Genomic DNA, 5922 nt, shown 5'->3' on the forward strand with positions numbered 1-5922 from the left:
TTGGTGCCTTAACCTTCTTATCCTTACCATCGATGAACCTATCGTCACAATAACCTTCTTTAAGCTTGGTGCCTTAACCTTCTTATCCTTACCATCGATGAACCTATCGTCACAATAACCTTCTTTAAGCTTGGTGCCTTAACCTTCTTATCCTTACCATCGATGAACTTATCGTCACAATAACCTTCTTTAAGCTTGGTATCTTAACCTTCTTATCCTTACCATCGATGAACCTATCGTCACAATAACCTTCTTTAAACTTGGTGCTTTAACCTTTTTATCCTTACCATCGATGAACTTATCGTCATAATAACCTTCTTTAAGCTTGGTGCTTTAACCTTCTTATCCTTACCATCGATAATTATACCATCACAGTAACCTTATTACTGACTACCTTCTCATTACAGTCACTGTACCTTATGTTTAATGCCCTCATCACTCATCTTACTTATTTCTAGAGCAGTTTGTTCTGGTGATTTAACCACAATTTCTCTAATACTATGTATTTTTATTGGTGTTGCTATATTTCCCGTTTACGTTCATAGGGACGCTTTAATAGCTCTGGGTGTGTGTGTGTGTGTGTGTGTTTGTATAGCAAAGCCACATCGGGCTATCTGCTGTGTCCACCGAGGGGAATCGAACCACTGATTATATCGTTGTAAATTCGTAAGACTTCCCGCTGTCCCACCGGGGGATAATAGGTCTGGAAGCGTCATCGTTTCTCAAGTGTTTTGTTATTGTCAATAACTTTGGTTAAAGCATGCTATACACCTAAACTTATTCCACTAAATACTGTAGCTAATTTAATGTACCGATCTAACAAAGAATATATCATCATATTTCTGGCAGCTATTGTGGTTTAAACTTAATTATTTCAGGAGAAATAATTAATAATCAGGGGTGCTCGAAGATTAGCAATCCTCCTTCACTCTGCTCGAAGCTAGAGGTTAAAGTTCAAAGAGTATATGTCATGAAACAAAGGCTTAGATTAGAGTTGTGCTAGACCACCCGTGACCCGTTGGGTCACCCACTATTCAGGGGTTATGAAGAATTCAAGCTAATTTCAATATTGCATCGAAATGAAGGTTTATTTTGAGATAATTTAATTAACTATTTCAATCCATTCATGTTATTCATAATTCAAGAAAAGATATTTGATTGTTGATCGGGAGTCAAAGGAAAGACCATTTCATTTTTCAAAAAAAGTGAAGTCAGAGTTTTCAGGTATTGTGATGAATTAGTTCATTATGTTGTGGTCTTTCCTCTTAAACCTTCTACAAATAAGAAACAGTAACATTTTATTTTTCTTCAAACTACCTACCATAACCAAGGCACATTATTGAGAAATTCTTCAAGAATTAAGAGAGAGAGACTTTGCTTTAGAGATGTTTCGAATATTTCATAAGCTACAGATCTTCTTCACAATTGGATGTGCAAGTGTGGACTTAGGACTAGTATAAGGCTCTTAAGATGGGCAAACTGCGTGTGATTTTTATTAGGGTTACAGACGAAAGCTGATGATTTAATGCATTCTGTGTAATATCTTATGTCTTAATTCTTAACAATGTATAAATCTGTTCAGCTGATTATACCACTACCAGCTTATCTCTTAATCTTACCGTATATGTTATTTTGATGATCATTTATATGTTATGATCATAATGAAGTCTTAATTTTTTTATATCTGAGCTACATAGATAGCTTACTTTGATCCTAAGTTCTTAATAATTATCATGATAATCCTTAATTCAGATCATTTGTGTTCTTATAGTTGATTCCTGTGAATAAATAAACATTTGTTAAGCCTGAGAAGTTGATTCGTCGTGTATCTGTAAGTTAAGCTTATTTTAATTCCTCTTTTTTTAAGCCTTGTTTAGGGTATTAAGCCAGAATTTTCTGTAAGTTAAGCTTATTTTAACTCCTTTTTTTAAGCCTTGTTTAGGGTATTAAGCCACATTTTTCTGTAAGTTAAGCTTATTTTAACTCCCCTTTTTTCAAGCCTTGTTTAGGGTATTAAGCCAGAATTTTCTGTAAGTTAAGCTTATTTTAACTCCTTTTTTTAAGCCTTGTTTAGGGTATTAAGCCACATTTTTCTGTAAGTTAAGCTTATTTTAACTCCTCTTTTTAAGCCTTGTTTTGAGTATTAAGCCACATTTTTCTGTAATTTAAGCTTATTTGAACTCCTCTTTTTTAAGCCTTGTTTAGGGTATTAAGCCACATTTTTCTTCCATATTTACATCATTGAACTCAAATTAAAAAATTTTAAACAAACATTCTGAAACCAATGTGTCTATTGAAAGACCAAACGCCGAGGAACTCTTGTAATAAATAGAAAAGTTATTTCACATCATTAAAAATTTTTAACTAATCAATAAAACGATGTTACAAAGAGTTGGGATGTTTGAAATAAAAGAGCAGCCTTGTATTGCAGGAAAACATTTGGGACGCTACATTAAAACAATATAAAAATTTAATCATGAAAAATTAAGTACGTTAATTAGAAATGTGTTGTTAAAACAATGTGATTATAAAAAGCTATAGCAGTTTGTATTTAGATATGTGTCGTTTAAATAACAGAAACAAAGGTTTTATATCATGAAGAACTAGATATGTGATGTTTATTTCTAATGTATTTATTTCGGTTTAAGTTATAATAAACCTACTGTAAATCTGGCTGTTTATTTAGGGTAATTTAATTGCTGGTTTATAACTCAGTGTACTCACGATTTGCTTTTTAAATAACTGCGCATGTCTATTATATTCGGTTTTCTAACATCGAGATAAGTCATGAACCTTTGTTTAACAATGAATTTAGTTTCCATAAGTGCTGAGTTTTGTAAAATCACTCTGTTTATTTTAGGATGCATCTCAATCTATGTATATGTTATGTTTCTGTTTTTCTGAGCTTTCCTACACATGCCTGTTGGTATAAATGCTGTTTGTGTGTGAGCTAATTGTTGAATGTTCTGTAATATTGAAAGTTTCATTGTTTGTAGAATGTTCTGTATTGTTGAAAGTTTCATTGTTTGTAGAATGTTCTGTAGTATTGAAAGTTTCATTGTTTGTAGAATGTTCTGTAGTATTGAAAGTTTCATTGTTTGTAGAATGTATTATAATGTTGAAAGTTTCATTGTTTGTAGAATGTACTATAATGTTGAACGTTCCATTGTTTGTAGAATGTTCTGTAGTATTGAAAGTTTCATTGTTTGTAGAATGTATTATAATGTTGAAAGTTTCATTGTTTGTAGAATGTTCTGTAATATTGAAAGCTTCATTGTTTGTAGAATGTTCTATATTGTTGAACGTTTCATTGTTTGTAGAATGTATTATAATGTTGAAAGTTTCATTGTTTGTAGAATGTACTATAATGTTGAAAGTTTCATTGTTTGTAGAATGTTCTGTAATATTGAAAGTTTCATTGTTTGTAGAATGTTTTGTAGTATTGAAAGTTTCATTGTTTGTAGAATGTTCTGTAGTATTGAAAGTTTCATTGTTTGTAGAATGTATTATAATATTGAAAGTTTCATCGTTTGTAGAATGTATTATAATATTGAAAGTTTCATTGTTTGTAGAATGTTCTATGTTGTTGAAAGTTTCATTGTTTGTAGAATGTTCTGTAATATTGAAAGTTTCATTGTTTGCAGAATGTGTTATAATGTTGAAAGTTTCATTGTTTGTAGAATGTTCTGTAATATTGAAAGTTTCATTGTTTGCAGAATGTATTATAATGTTGAAAGTTTCATTGTTTGTAGAATGTTCTATATTGTTGAAAGTTTCATTGTTTGTAGAATGTATTGTAATATTGAAAGTTTCATTGTTTGTAGAATGTTCTGTAATATTGAAAGTTTCATTGTTTGCAGAATGTTTTATAATGTTGAATTTTTCACGTTTGCGGAATATCCTAAAATAATTAAAATTTCATTTTTGCAGAATGTTTTATAATATTGTAATTTTTCTGTTTGCAGAATGCCTTATAATATTGAAACTTTCATTGTTTTCAGAATGTTCTCTCATATTGAAAGTTTCATTGTTTGTAGAATGTTCTGTAATATTGAAAGTTTCATTGTTTGTAGAATGTCCTATAACATTGAAACTTTCATTGTTTTCAGAATGTTCTCTCATATTGAAAGTTTCGTTGTAGAATGTTTTCTAATATTGAAATTTTCGTTGTTTTCAGAATGTTCCCAAATGTTGAAAGTTTCATTGGTTGTGATTTTTACAGCTTTGGCGAAGGAATAGCTGTATCAAAAGTGTGTTATTGTTTAGAACAGATAAATAATTAATTAATATAGACTTGTGAAAAATCAATAGGAAACTGGAAGCATGCTAAATGAATGTCGTCACATCCTGTTCATGAATTTTACTTCCGTTTTTACAAAGAAATATTACAACGTTTTTTTTTGTACCTCACTTCAGAGAGTACGGAAAAAATATTATAATTTCTGTTCTGAGAGATGGATAGGAATGAACCAATAAAAGTAACTTATATCAATTATACTCAACACACCATTTACTACTCAATATCAAATGTACGTGTTCTGTCAATAGACCATTTACTACTCAATACAAAATGTACGTGTTCTGTCAATACACCATTTACTACTCAATACAAAATGTACGTGTTTCGTCAATACATCATTTTCTACTAAATACAAAATATGCATGTTCTGTCAATACACCATTTACTACTCAATATCAAATGTACGTGTTCTGTCAATACACCATTTACTACTCAATACAAAATGTACATGTTCTGTCAATACACCATTTACTACTCAATGTAAAATGTACGTGTTCTGTCAATACACCATTTATTACTCAATATAAAATGTACGTGTTCTGTCAATACACCATTTACTACTCAATACAAAATGTACGTGTTCTGTCAATACACCATTTACTACTCAATATCAAATGTACGTGTTCTGTCAATACACCATTTACTACTCAATACAAAATGTACGTGTTCTGTCAATACACCATTTACTACTCAATATCAAATGTACGTGTTCTGTCAATAGACCATTTACTACTCAATATAAAATGTACGTGTTCTGTCAATACACCATTTACTACTCAATATCATAAATAAATAAATTCAATTCTATAAATACTTATAAGTGAGTACATCCGAATACTGAAATATTTTTTAAATAACTAATTGTATTTTGAAGTGGGATGTCATTAGACACAAGCTCAAATGTATGTATATCTATATACAACTAAAACTCTGAGATTGTTTGTTTGCTTGTCTGTAATTAAATACAGCAAAACAGCATAAAATATGAGAATAAAAATATAAGTAAAATATGAGAAATGAGAATAGAAACAGAATAAAACAATTTTTATTAAAATCGGGCCTCGGGTTACCGAGTTAGCGACGTTTTTCGGGTCACTTTTATGAAAATTTCTAGCATGAGTAATTTTACATCACGCTACCGTTCGTGCTCTTTACCAAACTTCTTCGTTCAAATCTATTTCCTTGTTAATGTTTCAATCTTCATTAAAAGGCGTAAGATGACAAAAACAAGGGTTTCAGGTATCTTTCGAGCCACTCAGACCCTGGATTATCGTACAATGAGCTCCTCCTTCTGGTCATATTACTCGGAGTCAAATGTCACCCCATCGTTTTATGATTTAACAATAATATAGTTTCAGGTATCTTTCGAGCCACTCAGACCCTGGATTATCGTACAATGAGCTCCTCCTTCTGGTCATATTACTCGGAGTCAAATGTCACCCCATCGTTTTATGATTTAACAATAATATAGTTTCAGGTATCTTTCGAGCCACTCAGACCCTGGATTATCGTACAATGAGCTCCTCCTTCTGGTCATATTACTCGGAGTCAAATGTCACCCCATCGTTTTATGATTTAACAATAATATAGTTTCAGGTATCTTTCGAGCCACTCAGACCCTG

This window comes from Limulus polyphemus, unplaced genomic scaffold, assembly GCF_000517525.1.
Source record: "Limulus polyphemus unplaced genomic scaffold, Limulus_polyphemus-2.1.2 Scaffold7328, whole genome shotgun sequence".
Lineage (NCBI taxonomy): Eukaryota > Metazoa > Arthropoda > Merostomata > Xiphosura > Limulidae > Limulus > Limulus polyphemus.